At 40.3% G+C, this 18,297-nt stretch overlaps 1 pseudogene; it reads left to right on the top strand.

Moving 5' to 3' along the window:
- The first annotated feature begins 4,471 nt into the window (after window positions 1–4,471).
- Window positions 4,472–10,808, top strand: LOC117630326 (annotated as a pseudogene).
- The last annotated feature ends 7,489 nt before the right edge of the window (window positions 10,809–18,297 follow it).

The following is an 18,297-nucleotide window of genomic DNA, read 5'->3' on the forward strand; positions in this document are numbered from 1 at the left end:
TCATATTGAGATGTCCAAACCTTCTATGCCAGAGATCAGTGGAATGGTCTACACTTGCTCTATAAGCAAAGTGCATTTCAGCTTGCAACTTCAAAGGAAAGCTTCTGTTTCCTTTCATCTGAACCTTTGCCACCAGATTTGTATGAGAGCTGTCATTGTAGATTTCCACCTTGTGATCACCAAATACCAAATAATAGCCATGTTCTATCATCTGTCCCACACTGAGTAAGTTCTCTTTCAGTCCAGGTACAAGCATAATTTCTTTGATATGTCTCTTGCCTGCTTTGGTTTCAACCACAATAGTGCCTTTTCCAGTTACTTCTACAAGCTGTCCAGTTCCCATTTCAACCTTGGCAGTCACCTTTCTGTCAATATCCACCAACAAATCCTCTTTTTCTGTCATGTGATTACTACACCCACTGTCCAAATACCAGATCTCTTCATCCCTTGTTACACCAGCACCACTTACATTGCTAGCATAGAACATTGTTGGTGCAGCTTCCACTTGAGTAGCATAGTTGACCTGCTATGGTGTTTTCTTGCTGTAGCAGTCTTTTGCAATGTGGCCAAGCTTATCACAGTTATAACACTTTGGCTTGCCCTTGAATCGACATTCACCAAAATGTAGCTTACCACAGTGCTTGCAGGGAGTTTTAGTGCCTTCACTTGCCTTGTTATCCCACTTCTTGCCTTTGGATTTCCAATTTTTATTCTGCTTGTTGTTCTGTTCTCCAGTCTTGGTCTGTTTGGCATCTACACTAAGGCTAGCAAATGCCTTCTCTGTTCTGTTTTCAGAATGCCTATCTAAACGCAACTCAAAGCTCTTTAGTGAGGCTACAACCTCCTGCACCTCAATCTCATTTAGATCTCTAGAATGTTCAATAACTGAACAGATAGAGTCATAGGTAGATGGCAGACTAATAAGCAGTTTTTGAACAATTCTCTCCCTAGGCAATTCCTCCCCATAACTTCTCATTTGATTAATTAAATCAAATAGTTTAGTAACATAGACAGTTAAAGATTCATCATCCTTCATTCTTGTATATTCAAATTCTCTTCTAAGGCCTTGCAATTTAACACTCCTTACCTGCTTATCTCCATGGAATTCTTGCTGCAGAATACTCCAGGCACCTTTTGATGTCTCTTCATGAGATATCCGTGGGAATATCTCCTCTGAAACTGCTCCTTGAATCAATCCAAGGGCCTTGGCATCCTTCATGAGTACCTCAGCAACCATGCCTTTCCCACTTGATTCTTCTCTCTCCTTTTTCTGATCATCAGATTCATCTGACTTCTTCATATCCATACCATCAAGTCCTTTGATCACAAAATCCCACAGTCCATGAGATTTGAAGATGGTCTTCATCCTAATGCTCCAGAAATCGTAGTTCTCACCATTGAAAATTGGTGCTCTCAACTCACCACCACTTGATCCAGCCATGTTAGACTTAGATCTGCAGAACTCAAGCTCAGCTGCAGCTTCAATAGCTTAGCACAGAAAACGCCAAGTATTACAAGATCAAACCTGGCTCTGAGGCCATGTTAGACTATGCAGAACATTATCATGCATAAAGATTCAATCAAAACATGTAATAAATCTCTATGAAAATGCAGAGAGCTTTTGAGTAAAGAGAGGTCAGATTTCTATGTGTGAGAGAGAGAGAGCTTGGAGAAGAATGCTAGCTGTGTATCAGCTCAGCACCAAAAACATGCATATATTCTCTTACTGACAAAACCGTTAGGGAGGAGGAAATATTCCCTATTACAACACAAAATCTAGCCATTCAATCATAACCCTATAAGATAATGACAAGTGGCAAATGCTATTACATTCTCTGCTGTACACTTGGACTATGATCCAAGACAGCCTTCCTAACTAGAATAGAACCTTCCTATCTTATTGGTCCTCTTTAGCTCCCTTTTATTTTGGAAAAAAAAAAAAAAAAAAGAGTTGAACTGGTGTGAAAAAACGATAACATTCTTCTTGTACAAGAATTGTATGGAAACAACCTAGTCTAGATTGTTTTAATCTAAATGTTGAGGCATGTCTGTATTCTGTTTTAATCTAAACGATAACATTCTTCATGCTACTGATTTGTTATTCGTAACGACTCAAGGATTTTTTTATTTATATATATATATATATATTTTTGGGTAACAAGAGTGGACTCAAGGAATGTTTGAGTAGCAGGTTCCGTTAGTATAATGTATGCGATGGTTTTGGAACTAGAAGCCATCGGTACGAAGCAAGGAATTTTACAGGTTAAACTGGTCAATATCCATGTTGAATGAGATTGTAAAGTTTCGTTTGTGATGATTCCTTAGCTGATCTTCTTCCGTGAAAATTACGTGGTATGGTATTAGAGAACAATTCCAAAGTGCCTCGTCCGTCTGCATCATCTTCATAAAACATGGGTTTTCTGCAATTTTGCCCCTTAACTATTTTCATATTGTCAATTTAGTTTCTTAATAAGCTTTTCAGTAAATTAAGAACTCCAACTATTTTAAACTCACCAATTGGGGTCTACAGTCAGATTCTTAAGAATACCATCCACTTTTTTGTTAGATTAAGGCCAAATTCGTAATTTTGCTGAAAATTAAGATTAATCCAAATTAGAAGTGGTGTTATGCGAGGACGTCAAGGGCTGGGGTTGTGTTGTGTCGAAGAGAGGCTAAGAAAAGGGAGGTAAATTTAGGTTTTAGCCACAAAAAAAAAAATTCGCTTTTGAAAAAAGCCAAAGGCAATGGAGATTCTGAATCTAATCCTTTATTGGCTTGCCTAATCCCAACACAAAGGTTAACAATGGAGGAAAAATGGATTTTCTTTATGTTGGCTTGCGAAAGATGCTGGCTTTTCTTGATTTTCAAACCCAGCAGCCTCCAGAGACCCATCATCCAAAGCATAAGGCTCGGTTTCAACTGGGCTTAGCCTAATCTTGAGACCTCGTCGGTTTTTGGGTTCTCCATGAATTGGATAGAAGCCACCGAATTCGGGGAATGGAGTGGAGAGATTTGGGCTGCTGGGTCTGGTATTGGGAGCCAGAGAAGGAGAAGATGGGGGAGATGGAAGAGGAAGGAGGGGAAGTGGAGGGTGTGGTAGGCGGAAGGGGAGAGAGGGGTAGACGGAAGGGGAATGAGGGGAAGGGGAGGAAGAGAGGGGAGACGGAAGGGGAAGGATAGGGGAGGGGAGGGGGAGGTTGAGGTTGAGTTAATTTTTTTTAATTTTAAATGTTAAATATTTCTTTTCTTTAATTTTTAAATGCTAATTTAAAAAAAATTAAATGTTTAATTTTAGGTAGGTAAGGGTTTTATTTTTTATTTTTAAATTGTTTTTAAATGACGATTTTACCCTTAAAAAATTGATGATAAGCCCTCAATTGGTGAATTTTTATTATTATTATAAAAAAAAAAATTTTAGGACCTTTACTATTGAAAGGGGCAATAGTATATTAAACTCACACACAACATGGATGTTAGGAAGGAAGAAAAATGCACTTGAAGGGTTTGATTTGGACCGATTCATTGCACGTAAAGAAGAAAATGACTTGACTAGTTTTCAAATTCTGGGACCTACCATTAGGGACAAATTTAGAAGAAAGTTAACAATCTGACTATAAAGAAAATTAGGCGCATCTTTTGGACACCTAATTTCTTGTCTTTCCTTTTCCACAATTTCTTTTCTAGGACTTAAGCTCTTGCTTCCATACACCTTTATTTTCATAGGAATTTTATTTATTATCATTTTATGAACTTCTTCATGAAATTTGTAATGAAATAGATTATTATTCTGCTGGGTTGTTGAATTATGTCTATGTTGAGGATTTTATACGTTTGTGTTATTCTTACAGGTGGAAATTTGGGAATAATGTAAATTACAAGGGGACTCAATTGGATTTTCGTAGTAGTCGAGCCTACTTGTTTCCCATAGCGAGATAAAGGTAGTTAGTTAATGGTCCAACATTGAGTGTTGGATATGCTCAGGACTCCTCGCGGATTTTAAGGGGACAATTTGAGTGTTGGTCCAAATCTGAGCTCCTCTATTGAGTGGGCAACTCATGCGAAGCTCTAGGCCTTCTATAATTGAGGGGACAATCTGATTCACATGAGAGACCTCAGTGTGTGTCGAATTAATTACATGGACTCAAAAGTCTCCGTCAACGTAAACGCATGTCAAGTATTCCATCACTTTTGACCGGTGTGGCACTTATTGTATCTCTCCTTTGAATCTTCTTATGGTAAAGTAAATTACACATGGGTGGTGAACTACACCACAGAGAGAGAAGAAACACGTACGAATTCATTTACACCATCCACCTTAAATTAAACAGAAATTCAGAATTAGAACAAAGGAAGGAAAAAATCAATTTTAAGGGGACCACTGGAATCAATTTTCTGGAGTGCTGCAGAAGGAAAAATAAAAAAAAAAAACACAAAGGAAGAGGAAGACAAGTTACACTGAGATCATTTTTCGATGGCTTGCTTGGCATGCCTTCTTGCCTTGGCATTTGTTGCTGCTGAAGCACAACAGATGCAGTCGAATATTAGCCAAGGCTCTTCTTTAACACCAACCACCAACTCCACATGGCTGTCACGTTCTGGTCTATATGCCTTTGGATTTTACAGGCAAGGCGATGGCTATGCTGTTGGGATATTTCTTGCTGGAATTCCCGAAAAGACAGTCGTGTGGACTGCGAATCGAGATGATCCACCAGTCTCCAACACTGCCACCTTGCTCTTCATGGGCGACGGCCTTACCTTGGTAACAGCAGAAGGCCAAAATTACTTCGTAAAATCTTCTGGCTCTGCTTCTTATGCTTCCATGCTCGATTCGGGTAATTTTGTGCTGTACAACTCCGGTCGGGAAATAGTATGGCAGAGCTTTGATCATCCAACCGACACCCTTTTGCCCGGTCAACACCTTTTACCAGGAAGCGAACTTTTCTCTGCGAAATCAGAAGCTGATCACTCAACGGGGATTTTCCGTCTCAAAATGCAAAATGATGGAAACCTTGTTCAGTACCCTGTAGATACTCCAGACACCAGTGTTTATGCTTTTTATTCATCTCTCACTTCTGGCCAGGGAGAGAATGTGACACTTAATTTTGGTGCTGATGGCCATCTCTACTTGCTTGACAGGAATGTTACGAATATTCGGAGTATAACAGATGGAGGTCTTCCTACTGATGAAGGAAAACTTTATCTTATGAGAATTGATGTAGGTGGGATATTTCGTTTGTATTCACATGATTTGAAAAAGAATGCAATTTGGTCAGTTGAGTGGGAGTCTTCCAAGGATACGTGTGTTCCTAAAGGCCTATGCGGATTGAATAGCTATTGTGTCTTAATTGATCTAGAGACTGACTGTAAATGTCTTCCGAGATTCAAATCTGTCAACAAGGGAAATCAGACATCCGGGTGCGAGAGAAATTTTGTTGCGGATGCATGCATAAACAGGAATGAGAATTTCACTTACACCATGGAAGAGCTGGAAAGCACAACATGGGAAGATGCTTCGTATATGAATTTGAAATTATCAGACAAAGACGATTGCATACAAGGCTGTCTTGTAACACCCCGACCCCAAATTTAACCCTTATTTAAATTATTTATTTATTAAGGGCATTTTGGTCATATTCTTAACCGGAGAGAGTTTGGGGTAGTGACTGGTATTTTTGGATAGGTCGTACTGAGACGAGTTCATAGACACGTAATGGGCTCGAATCGGAGTTGTAACGAGAGAGATATGGTCAAAAGAAATCCAGTGGCACAATCGTAAATATTTCGAAATGGGATTTTTTATAAAAATCAGATTTTTCCCTCTCTCTCTCTCTCCTCCCTGCGCAGAAACAGCCCCCCCCCCGAGTTACTGTTCACAGCGGCGGTTTTTGGGCCGCCGCCGCCACATCCGGCCACCACTTGGGGTGGCACCGGTCCCAAAAGAACCGTGCCATCCTCCTCTTTCCATCCCGACCAATCCCAGCCACCGGAACGACCTGTGCTCGCCGGAAAATGCAAAAAACCGACCGAATTTAACCCAAAATTCAAGGAGCTCGATCTCCCTCCTCCGGCCGCCATTTCTGGCAATCAAGGTATGGAAATTCATCCCCTCTGCCTGTTCTAGCTGATGGTTGGGTAGGATTAGATCGATTCTTAGCGTAACCAATTCGATTTTCGAATTGAAAATCGGCCGAACTTCGGCCGCCGTGATCGGCCATTTCCGGCCACTTTTTGGGGGTTGTCCAAGAACAAAAGTGGCTCCAAATAGGGTGTTATACCTAGGGTAGGAATTTGGAGCCGTGGTTTTGAGGTTTTCCGGCGATGCGATATCGCTTTGGGCACCCAAGCGCTGCCGGCGCGTGCGGCGGCGCGTGGGCACTGTAGAAATGTGGCACTACGTTCCGATGAGATCCTTAGGTTGTCACGAGCGCGTAGGATTTCGCAGATCTCAATTCGGACGTCGTTTGACTATCGAACGGATATCGCCTATCGGGCGTTATCCGGGTTCGATAGGTTGGGACCGTCGGATGGTCCCAAATTTAATATATGTTAATCTGGGTAATTCTAGGATCGTGTAGGAATTTACGGATCGTGAATCGGAGCCCCGGATGTTCAGATTCAATAATTTAAAATTTATATTTTATATTAACCGTTAGATCGTACGATCGTGAGTGATCCGACCGTCCGATCTGAACCAAACTTGCGGGACGAGGGTCCTATACGTTATAGAACCCATAGGAACTTCCGGATCGGAGTTTGGAGGTCGTGGTCCCCGTGGGCCCGTTTGACCAGGGTTAGGGTAGTTTGACCCTTGATTGATCGTGAGTCTTCCGGAGTAATCTCACCTTTCTAGGGGGATTATCGGGTGCTAGACTCTTGTGAAGGGTTACACAATATTAGAATTAATATTTATTATTATAATTATAATAAGTTGGTACAAGAGTACAAAAGAGTCTAGAATGTCAGTTCGGAGTGCTATACGCACTACCTTAGGTACCTCCCCGGATTTTGGGATTTACTATAAGCACCACCAAGTGAAAGTTAGGTCCCACGTGGCGTAGGTTATTCGGCGTGTGGACAGACCCCATACGTGGCGTTGGTTGTACCGGCGTATGGGGAGATATTGTAGTATTGTGTTGAGGTCGCAAGTGGCGTAGGTTATCCGGCGTGTCGACAGGCCCCATACGTGGCGTTGGTTGTACCGGCGTATGGGGAGTTATGTGATATGATGTGTAGGTCTCACGTGGCGTAGGTTATCCGGCGTTGAGACAGACCCCATACGTGGCGTTGGTTGTATCGGCGTATGGGGAGATATGTGATAGTATGGCATGGTCGCATGTGGCGTAGGTTATCCGGCGTGTTGACAGACCCCATACGTGGCGTTGGTTGTACCGGCGTATGGGGAGATTATGTGGAATACAGAGCAATGAAATGAGGTATCGCCTAAGTGTGGAATTAGGTTTTATGGGAGAACTACGTGTGGCTTGATCCCTCAAGGAGGGTACGTAGGCAGCCTAAGGTCATTAGGTGCAGCCGCAGACTAATGTTAGTCATAGTTTTTATTTGAATCTAGTATTTGCCTTGTTTAAGGCATGAATTGACCTGTTAGCGTGGTTGGTAGTTCATTGAGAATTATGGGAAGGCCGAAGGCCATTTGTGTGAATTGCATGAAATTATATTGTGCATGCTGCCAGTTGGGAATATAAATTGTGTTTTTATGCAGGTATGAATTTTGGAAAATGTCCAATTTATAGGGGAGACTTTGCCGAAATTTCGGCAGAAAGTCTCGGTATTTAGTAAGTGGGCCCGGCATCGGGGTGATGTCAGGAATTCCAAAGGATTCGCCACGGGTTTTGGGAAAAATTCGGGGCGGGTCCTTTCATGTCTGGTGGATTGTGACTGTGAAGCTGTGTTTTTTGACGGTACAAACTGCAGAAAGCAAAGGCTTCCTTTGAGATATGGTAGAAGAGTCAATGGAACTTCACTCAGAGCTCTCATCAAGGTAGGTGTACCTACAAAACCAGATCCAGATCCTAGAATTGTTCAACCAGGAAGCAAGAAAAAAGGTAGAACTGACATCCTCATTATTGGTCTTTCATTTACTGCTTTGATCCATTTTGTTCTTGATTTCCGTGATTGTGTTGTGGAAACACAATGTCTGGGCATATATAAGAATGAGCGCTGTGAATTGAATGAGAGTGTGGCTCCGCGACGATATGCTTATGAAGAGCTAGAAAAGATGACTAATAATTTCAAGGAAGAGCTTGGTAGAGGAGCCTCGTCAACAGTTTACAAAAGCCAGTTGCTGTCAAAAGACCAGTGTTTTCAAATAAAACGCACGTTCAATGTTTTTTCTTTTCTTTTTTCTAATGAAATTAATATATATTATAAATTAATATATTAAGTTAATAATACATGCTATGCATTGTATATATCAATTGCAGATTCGATTCTACTTACCCTTGTTTTTTTCTTTCTAAATTAATATTTTAACACATGGACCTATATATATGTATATATTATATAGTACAACCCTAATTTCTACCCTTCTCCAATAATCCCCATCAATTTCAAGAACTCTCCTTTTGGTATGAATAAATATTTTATGTTTTGGGATTGATTATTATGCCTAAATGACAATTAGTACTTATATTTGATTTTATATTTAAAAGATTGTTAATAATTAGTAGTACAATTTAATTGTGTTGTATTATTTATAAATTTTTCTTATGAAAATAAATTAATGTTCGAAAGGCTTACACCTCACATAGGGTGACTAAAACACCTCGCATCTACGCCTCGCTTTTCAAAACATTGCAAAAGACTAGAGAAAGTTGCAGCTGAAGGGGAAACAGAATTTCAAACTGAGATCAGAGTTATTGGGAAAACCCATCACAAGAATCTAATCTATTTACTTGGGTATTGCCTTGACGGAGCTAAAAAGCTTTTGGTGTATGAGTACATGAGCAACGGCTCACTTGCAGATGTGCTCTTCACCCGTGAAAGGCAAAGTGTAACGAGAATAAATTTCAGGCACATTTACATAAGTATATATATACATGTCTACAATGAATATTGAAGAATTATCTCTTCACATTTGTGTTACTATGTGCAGCACATAAGTGGATATGGATTGGCACGGCTATTGGCACTGCTGTATTGGTAATGGTGCTTTGCATCTCGAGGAGGAAACTATTTTCAGGTAGACTCATTAAACATCTATGAAGGCTTTGGAAATTGTAAATTTTAATTTTCAGGTAGACCCTTTAAACATTAATCTAAACAGGGGAGACCCACCCGATGGTTGAGAATGAATTGCTTGAATGGATGGAATCTGATAGATCCACTGGCGATGTCAACGGGCTTCAAAATGATGGAAAGATGGGAAATAATTTGACAGTATTTAGCTACGCATCTGTCGTGGCTGCCACAACTAACTTCTCGGAAGAAAACAAGCTCGGACAGGGGGGCTTTGGACCTGTTTATAAGGTAATTGAGGTTTTAAATAAAAATGCGTGTCTTTGTATTAATAACTGAAAAATATAAACCTGATTACTTGGTGCTATATTATGGATTATTAATGAAGGGAAAACTTGTGACGGGACGAGAAATCGCTGTGAAGAGGCTTTCAAGATGTTCAGGGCAAGGAACTTCGGAGTTTAAGAATGAATTGATACTCATATCTGAACTCCAACATACAAACCTCGTTCAGCTTTTTGGCTTCTGCATTCATGGGGAAGAGAGGATGTTAATCTATGCCTACATGCCAAACAAAAGTTTGGACTACTTTTTATTCGGTCGGCAATTGAGATTCTCGATCACTTTAATCTTAGTTACTTGATTTCTTCTATTCGAATAATCTCACATTTCCAGCTATTTTCATGGACAGATTCAACCAGAGCGATGCTACTAGATTGGACGAAGCGGTTCAACATAATTGAAGGAATCGCTCAAGGACTGCTTTACTTGCATAAATACTCAAGAATGAGAGTAATTCACAGAGATTTAAAAGCTAGTAACATACTACTTGATGAATATATGAAGCCCAAAATTTCTGATTTTGGTTTGGCGAGAATTTTTGCACATAATGAACTTGAAGCAAGTACCAATAGGATTGTTGGAACATAGTAAGTAGATCATACATTATAAATTATTATGCCTTTCACCACTTTAGCATTGCTAAACCTGTACTTACAAACATATACTAAATATATTTGGTTTTTATATGATACAGTGGTTACATGTCTCCCGAGTACGCTATGGAAGGGATTTTTTCGATAAAATCTGACGTCTATAGTTTTGGGGTGTTAATGCTTGAAATCATTAGTGGTAGGAGAAATAGTAGCTTCTACAATGCTGATCGCGTGCTCAATATAGTAGGATATGTATGTCTTACAAATCAAATTTACGATTAACATTTTCTTTTTCGAGTTGTGAACATATATATCATGAATCTTTCAACAACTTAATTAAATGAGTGCTATATTTTTTCAGGCATGGGAGTTATGGAAAGAAGGCAGGGGGCTAGAGCTAATGGATCCAACACTAAAGGATTCATGTACTGAAGATATCAATTGTTAAGATGCTTCCAAGTTGGTCTGTTATGCGTGGAAGAAAATGCAGCTGATCGGCCCTCCATGTCTGACGTCGTATCTATGTTGACCACTGAAACAATTTCGTTGCCATTACCTACAAGGCCAGCATTCATCACAATAAGAAATGTTATTGTGTCTGATATAAGTATAAGTAGAAGGGAGTTGCAAATTATATCAGTAAATGGCTTGTCTAATACCACAGTTGCTGGACGATAGAGGATTCGTCTATTAGCTAAACGATATCATTTTGGAACATTGCTTGGCTTTTGTATATGTTGTATTCATGGCTAGTGTGCCAGCAATCCAGACTTAATTTTCTTGCTTGTAGATACATCAGGATGCAAGGGACACACCGAAACCAGGTCACTCTTAATTCATCAAGTTTCTTTCCTGATAAGTGGAAGGATGGTCCAAGCGCCGCTGCCCGTATTACCATTAATACTATTGATCAAGATTTGGGAGTCAGATTGGAAGATGACTTTACGGTCTCCCAAGTCCCATGCCATTGAAATACCAAGCAGGGCCGCCTTTGCTTCAGCTCATAGAGCAGAGCATGCATTTTTCTTTTCTGCAAGTCCTCCTCCAAAATGGCCATCAGCAGTCTTTTTGAACACTCCAAGACCCGCCGAGACAGATTGTTTCCAATGAAGTTACAGAGGAAAGAGATATGGAATCGTGTTGAGGATAATTATTGGTGGCAGACTTAATGTCCTGAGCAGCAGTGACAGCAGCATTGATAGTTTTGATAGGATCCAAAGGTTTGTTTTCAAAAATGAAGCTGCGACGGGCCTTCCAAATTTCCCCTAAAATGAAGCATACTAAAGACAAAAACCAAGCCGAGTTATTGAAAGAGCCACGATTTTCCAGTAAACTTTGGATCCATTTGTCAAAAGTGATTATGCTTTGTCTGTTGATAACATAGTTTAAAGGGGAACCGAACCACACAGCTTGAGCCCTGGGGCATAATAAAATCATGTGCTCAATTGATTCATCTTCCAAGTCACATATTGGGCAGATTGGAGAGACCGAGATCCGTTTTATGTAAAGAGAAAGCTTAGTGGATATGGACTTGTTGAGAAGATGCTAGCAGAAGAATTTGATTTTTGGCAGGGTTTTAATCTTCCAAATCCCTTTCCACACCAAAGGGTGCACACGGCGGGAGGAGTTAGCAAGAAGGGTGGAGATAGCCATTGTCTCAGAGTGCAAGTAATGGCATCCAGATTTGATACTGACCATCACTACTCCAAGGCCAAATGAAACGGCGGTAGGCCGCAGATGTAACACCAATTGGGATTTTTTTGATTGTTTCTAAAGTGTTTTGATTAATGAAGGGTCCAATATCATCAAGGTTCCATGCACGATTGTGAGATTCCATGATATCACAAACTAACTGGGGAGCAGTATCAGGAATTTGGCATGTGGCTGAATAAAACCCACATGTGGAAGGGGGAGCCATCGATCATTCCATATGCATGTATCATTTCCACTAAAGATCTGTTTTCTTGCCTTGGAGATTAGAAAATCACGACTAGCAATTAAGCTTGCCCAAGCCCACGAAGCTCGATGGCCAACCTTGGCTTGCCAGAAGTCTTCTGATGGAAAGTAACGGACCTTTAAAACTCGCACCCAGTAAGCATTTGGATTATTCAAAATTTGCCAACTCTGTTTACCTAGCAAAGCTAACTTGAATTCTGCTAGATCTCTGAAACCCAAGCCACCCACGTTGCTTACTTTGGCACAAGTGCTTCCAAGATTTCCAATGAATTCCAGTATTGGATTGGGTGTTATGCCACCAAAAATTTTGCCATATCACTTTTAATATCTTTGCAGAGAGTTGTGGGGAATCTGAAACACATCATAGAATATGTGGGGATAGCCTTTGCCACAGCTTTAAGGAGGGTCTCTTTTCCGGCAATGGAGAGTGTACTTTCCCTCCACCCCATTATCTTCTTTTGAATTCTTTCTCGAATAAAAGATAAGGCCGATTTTTTTCATCTGCTCCATAACATTGGTAGCCCAAGTTAAGTACCGGGATTGTCGGCTCCCCAAATTCCTAACAGATGACAAATGCTGGCTTTGTGATCTTCAGTCGTGTTTGAACTGAAAAAAAAGATTTGACTTCTCGAGGTTAATTAGTTGGCCTGAAGCATGGCAGTATCTGTCAAAGACTTCCTTAAGGTGAATACAATTCATCCTCTCTGCTCGGAAGAAGAGAAGTGAATCATTTGCAAAGAAGGACCAGTTTCAAGGCACCAGATCTTTCCATTTTTACGCCTCGGATATAACCAGTTTCAAGGCACCATTTAGGAGGACAGAGAAAGAAACAGTAGTTATGCATCCCATGACATTGCCGATCTCAAAAAGTCCCATTCAACACCATCAAAAGCCTTGTTCATATCCATCTTAAGACCCGCTGCGAAGCACTTGCCTTTTTTCTTTTCTTTTCTTTTTTTTTTCTTTTTTTTTTTTTGGGTTTCTGAGGTGATGGAAAGCCTCATGAGCCAAAATGATATTATCTTGTATTTGTCTTTCCTGTAAAAAGGCGTTTTGGTTCTCAGAAATAATCAAAGGCAGAATGGACTTGAGACGATTGGCTAAGATCTTGGATAGAATCTTATAAGAACTGTTACAAAGACTAATTGGTCTGAATTGGTTTGCTTTGTCAGGGGCAGCCACCTTAGGAATCAAAGCAATGTGGGTTTGATTTAAATCTTGAAGATTGGAGAGGCCGATATACATATCCTTTGTTGTTCCAATCACTTCTTTCTTCATTGTACTCCAGAATTTGTGGTAAAAAATACTTGGAAAACTCTCTGGGCCTGGGGCTTTGAGGGCTCCCAATTCTTTAGAAGCAGCAAGGATTTCATCTTCGGTGAAAGGGTCGGTGAGATTTGGATTCATTTCCTGAGTGATAATCGGCTGCACATGCCCAAAGATGTTTCCCCAATCTCTCTCACCCGAGGAGGTAAAAAGGTTTTCAAAGTACCTTTTAAGCTCAGCCCCAACAAGGTTTTCCCCACAAAGCCACACACCATCATCGTTTTTTAGCTGAATAACTTTGTTTCTTTGGCGCCTTTGTATTGTTGTGAGATGAAAAAAATTTGTGTTCAAATCACCTGCTTTGAGCTAGTGCACTTTTGCGCATTGATTCCAATAGGTCTCTTCCATTTTCCAAAGGTCGCTCAAATCAGATCACCCTTTGGCGCGCATCAGATGAGACAGCGGTCCTTGAAACCTGGATGTGATCCAGTTCCGTGATGAGATGGTTAATTTGGACTCTAGTATTGTTGACTTTACCTTTTCTCCAATTTTGCAAGGCATATTTACAATTCCTCAGCTTCCCTATCCACTGCTTTTGGTATGGGCCATGCAGTTCTTTGTTCAGGTTATTTTTGACAATCACCTCGCAGTCAGAATCCTCGAGCCATTTTGCTTCAAACTTGAAATTTTTTTTTGCCTTCACTGAAAGTTGGATTACACTCAAGTACCAATGGGCTATGGTCTGATCCAATTCTTGTGCAAATTGTAACAGTTGTATTGGGCCACTTTTCGAGCCAGAAGGAGTTGGATAAAGCACGATCAAGCCTTTCTGTAACAAAAGTGGAGATACCCAAACTTCGTTCCCAGGTGAAGATATGGCCCTTGTACCCCAAGTCCATGAGGTTATTGTCTGCCATGAAGTCAACCAAGTGCCAAGCTACTTCATTGAGATCGCCCATAACTACCCATGGGACATCATCTTTTGCATCCATGTCAGCAAGAGAATTCCAAAAAAGATCTTTTTCAGATTGGTATGGTGAGCCATGTAAACGTTCTCCAACGGAGAGAACAGTAGCATCAATCCAACGTTTACAATAGTCACGTATCGTTACGTCAATTCCAGTTTTCCACCAGACACTTAGACCACCTGCAGTGCCTACTGGATCAACAGAGAAGCCTTTTCGGAATCCACACTGTCATCTTAAAGAGATCAATTTGTGATTACTCATTTTAGTTTCCATTAAGTAAATCACAGAGGGGCTTTTAGAGCGGATTTGCTCTTTCAAATAGAGAATTGTCAAGGAGTTCCCCAAACCTTGACAATTCCAGGATAGTTGTATCATTGATTCCTTGTGGCTGCTTTAGGCCAGCCACCACCGCCATTGTCGCTAGGTGATTCATCCTTCCTTCCTTGTCTCAGTCTTGATTCTATCTCTTCAAGTTCCTTCGAGGGACTTATAATAACATCGCATAGGCCATCATCAGTCTTTAGGCTTCCCTTTGTTCTTTGCTTAATTAATCTTGTTGAACGACCTCTTGGTTGACCTCCACGAGATTTACCTCTAGAGCCTCTTCCTCCCCTGCATGAAAGTCGTAGGGAGCATCCAGGTGGAGGGCTACGGTACACCCTAACATTTTTATTCGGGCCTTCACTTGGGTCTCTGATTACCTCTTTTTCCTTGCCCCTCTTTTCGCTTAGACTATAATGAGTGGAAAGTTATAAGGGGTAAGTTATAAGGGTTTCACTTTATAACCATCAGATCAATCCAAGGGCTATGAAGAATTGAGATAAAGTTTTACAATCGGGTAGGTGAGGAACCCAAACCCGAATTTAATATCCAGCAGGTCCGAGAAAAAAAAAAAAAAAAAGAGGCAAGTTCGAAGTTTGAACAACAAAAACTCATCGCTCTAAAACCCATAGCTTTGAGAAACCATTAAGCTCTAAGAAACGGTTGAAGGCAACGGTTAACGACGGTTGAAGGCAACGGTCAGACCCTGAAAAAGTATTTATTTTGAGTGGAAGGGGCAAAGGAGTGGATTTTGAAACAATGAAGGGGCGAAGCAGTGGAAGGGGAAGGAGAGAAGCCGTATTCATTGGAAGTGATAGGTTCCATTTTTGGAGCAAAGCCACACAAAGACCCCCCACAGACACCTTGCGATTGTTCAATAACCAGCATTTGGTGAGTAATTTATGGAATTTGAGTTTAGGGTTAGAGTAATGGTTTTCCCCAATTTGTACCATCAATGTTGTTGGATTTGGCATCTCTTCTTTGTGCTTCACTTGCATGTTAATTTTTGCTTGGGTATATGTTAAAAAAAGAATGAAAATCAAGTCAATAACAAGTCAATAACATGTCAATAATGATATGAATAAGATAATGGTGTTGAATTGGAGGAGGCCCTCAAAACCTTCCACATTTGAAGCAGTGCATAGTGCAGATTATCTCTCTGGCGCTAGAATATATATATTTTTTGAAATAAATATGATTTCCTTTGTTACTAAATTTGCCTGAGAAAAATGAGAACAGATAATAATAAACTCATGAATAGAAGTGCAAAGCATTTGATGAGTAATTTATGGAATTTGAGTTTAGGGTTAGAGTAACGGTTTTCCCCAATTTGTACCATCAATGTTGTTGGATTTGGCATCTCTTCTTTGTGCTTCACTTGCATGTTAATTTTTGCTTGGGTATATGTTAAAAAACGAATGAAAATCAAGTCAATAACATATCAATAACATGTTAATAATGATATGAATAAGATAATGGTGTTGAATTGGAGGAGGCCCTCAAAACCTTCCACATTTGAAGCAGTGCAGAGTGCAGAGTACCTCTCTGGCGCTAGAATTTATATATTTTTTGAAATAAATATTATTTCATTTGTTACTAAATTTGCCTATGAGAAATGAGAACAGATAATAATAAACTCATGAATAAAAGTGCAAAGCATTTGAAATAAAGGTTGATCTATGACGATTGTGGCTGACTGAAGAAAAAGCTAGAAAGAAAGAAGGATGTGGCAATGGCTTAGCAAGCAGATAGCAGAGTAGATGCTTTGCTTTGCTTCCTTCCACTATATTTCTTATTTATTTATTTTGTGTTGTGTATGAGATGACAATAATTGTCATGTGTGTGAAGTGCAGAACTTGCCTAGATTGCACTCACACTCACTCATGCATCAACCATTGATTGGAGTTTGGATCCATAAATAAAACACATGAAATTGTTTGTAATTCACATAATCATTGCATTAACAGGTATTTGCACAAAATTTGTCATATTGCTTTGATGATGTTAAAGCCTGTGATCAGTAATCCCTATGCTCATGTACTTTGTAAAATTTGTAATGTGCCTGGTTGACTAGTTGTGTAAATACCAATGTGATTGTGCAAATACGTGGTAGTATATGTGTTCACGTTATTTCATCTTGTATTTCAGGAAATGGGATCCAACGTGGAGCTGGTATGGCCAGAGTCAGAGGCATATTCATCACGGGTGAACAACTGCTCACATGCAAATTCATCTCTAGCTGCAATTCGAGCAAAGTTGAGTGCGGAACAATTAGAACAATTCAAGACATCATGCTTTGGCCATCTTCTGAATATAGATAAGATTCAGTTTAGCGGGCAGATTGTGCATGGGGTTGTGTTGCGTAGAGTAGCGGGGCAGGGTGTGAAAGACTTGGATGGACTGAGTTTCTTAATAGGGTGTGACGTTGCTCAGTTCACTTGTCAGGATTTCTGTTTGATCACAGGGCTTCGTTTTGGGGAAGTGCCTGAAGTTTCCAGTGGAGAGAGTGATGAAATTAGACTTCAGAAAAGATATTTTATAGACGAAGGAATTACATGCAATGCTTTAGAAGAAGCATTTCTGAGGTGCACAGAGGAAGATGACATCTACAAGCTAGCTCTTGTTTACTTTGCTGAGTTAGTGGTTTTTGGAAGGGACAAACATTTGAACATCAATCTAAATTACCTGACCCTTGTAGAGGACTTGGATGCGTTCAACAGTTATCCGTGGGGTTCGGTGTCCTTTGACAAAACCCAAGACAGTCTATTTTCTGCACCAACAAAGTATGTGAAAAGCTTTGAAAATGAAGAGGGAAGAGGGAAGGGGAAAAGTAAGGCAACGGGAACAAGCCGGAGAAATGAGAAGGGCAAGAAGGATAAGCATGGTGAAGTGCAAAGGGGTGGCTGGAGTTTTAAAGGTTTCACGTATGCTTTCCAGGTACATGGTAATAATGTTCATGTCAGTTATGTTTTGTGGACTTTAAAACTTAAATAATGACTTTTGTCCTGTGAATTGTGTAGATTTGGGTATATGAATTAATTCCTAGAATGGCGGACCTGAATTACTGCAAGGTTGTTGATCCAACCGCTGTCCCGCGTATTTTGCGATGGAGAACTACTACGTCTGTTCCAGAGATGAGAAAGTTGAACAATTATTTTTTCCAGAGCAAAGAGGTTTGGTTTGCAGCCCTTGGAACTATTTATAAGATTCAATGAAATTATGAAGTAGAATGATTGAATATGACTCTTGTCTGTATTCTGAAACAGTCAGTTCAGTTGCGGGCGCTATGTCCAAGTGAAGAGGAAGTGAGACAACCATATTTGAGTTGGCCACAAGATCGCCCTGCTGTTGTCTCGGCAGAGTCAATTCCTTCTTCATGTGCTGATCTTGATGAGTTGAACAAGGTGGTAAGCTTGTTGAGGTCCGAGTTGTTTCAAGTAAAGCGGGAAAAAGACGTCCTTGAGTTAAAGGTCATACGGATGGAAAAACTTTTGGACCACTGTTTAGGTCCTCAGTTTGAGCAGGAAGTAAGGAGGGACCTAGCTTTACTGAAAGAGAGGACGAATCGTTGTGTCATCTCACATCTATTTAAGGGAAGTGAGGAAATGGATGACATTCAATGGGATGAAGGGCCAAGTAACAGAAATGAGGGAGAG

This window comes from Prunus dulcis, chromosome 6 (assembly GCF_902201215.1).
Source record: "Prunus dulcis chromosome 6, ALMONDv2, whole genome shotgun sequence".
NCBI lineage: Eukaryota > Viridiplantae > Streptophyta > Magnoliopsida > Rosales > Rosaceae > Prunus > Prunus dulcis.